Source organism: Propithecus coquereli, unplaced genomic scaffold, assembly GCF_000956105.1.
Source record: "Propithecus coquereli isolate 6110/MARCELLA unplaced genomic scaffold, Pcoq_1.0 Scaffold200, whole genome shotgun sequence".
In the NCBI taxonomy this organism is placed as follows: Eukaryota; Metazoa; Chordata; class Mammalia; order Primates; family Indriidae; genus Propithecus; species Propithecus coquereli.
Genome location: NW_012144968.1, coordinates 1,757,181 through 1,758,303, shown reverse-complemented (window position 1 = coordinate 1,758,303; position 1,123 = coordinate 1,757,181). Strand labels below are relative to the sequence as shown.

The window sequence follows — 1,123 nt, the reverse complement described above, 5'->3', positions numbered from 1 at the left end:
AGTCTTTAGAACTGGTTTCCTAGTGAGTAGTAAGGACAATTTGAAGTTGTTAGAGCAGATGTTTATAAATCATTGTTATTTAGTATAACTTACTGTCTTGAATAGGTATATACTTCCTCAATCTTACACTACATTGTGTAGTAACCCTTGTTTTTCATTGAGCATAAAGGTAAATCAAGTCCATACTCCAGACTGGTAAAGTCAGAATTTTATTTTTGTTCTTTGTAGTCCAAAAATGAGCACATCTCAAATAAATCTGAATGAATAGGGGTGGAATGTTCATGACTATCATCATTGAGGATAGCTTGACCAGATTTCCTATATTTTCAAAGTTACAGCATGAGCTAAAAGGATTTATGAAGTTGTGATTTAGGAAGTTGATTATACATTCAGTATCTAGATGATTTATATTAGAGGTTAGAATACTTTTTCTGTAGAGGGCCAGCTAGTAAATAATTTTTGGTTTTGCAGGCCATGTGTTCTCTATTTTATCTACTCAATTCTGCAGTTGTAGTGCAAAAGCAGATACAAATACTTAATATGTGGCTGTGTTCCAGTAAAACTTTATTTATAGACAGGCAGTATGCTGAATTTGACATATGGACCATAGTTTGCCTAAATTTACATTATAAGATTCTGTGGAACACCTTAGCTCTGTGTTTCAGTAAATATGGTGATGGTGAATGTTATTAAGTCATAGACCTTCTGTTGAATGGACTCATACATTGATTTAGAGAATGTGCTTTACTTTTTATTGGTAGGCATCAAATCATTCTTTATTCTTGGATCATCTTCCTTATTCCCAAAACGAATAGCTTGAATACAATTTTCAGAAATAACAGTTAAGCAGCAAATTGGATATTGCTCTACAATATGGAAAAATTAGAGAGTGACTTTTCATTGTAGTTCTGAATCCAGATTAACGTTTTCAAATAATTAGCATATCAGCTGTCATTCTCTTGTTTGTGGCAGGTATTATATGACATAGATTACAACTTTCCTAATAAATCGGAATGCCTTATACTCCTCAGTACAGCAATCTAAGTGGCCACTGTAGTGAATGAGAATTTGCGTGGGAAATGAAACCCTTTTGTCTTCCTGGTTCTCATGTTTTAGAATAACA

The 1,123-nt window shown here is 33.1% G+C and overlaps 1 protein-coding gene across 1 annotated transcript in view; it reads left to right on the top strand.

The window, feature by feature from the left end:
- The window catches only part of HSF2 (heat shock transcription factor 2), a 52,241-nt gene that overhangs the window by 41,817 nt on the left and 9,301 nt on the right, over window positions 1–1,123 (top strand). The window lies entirely within an intron of this gene.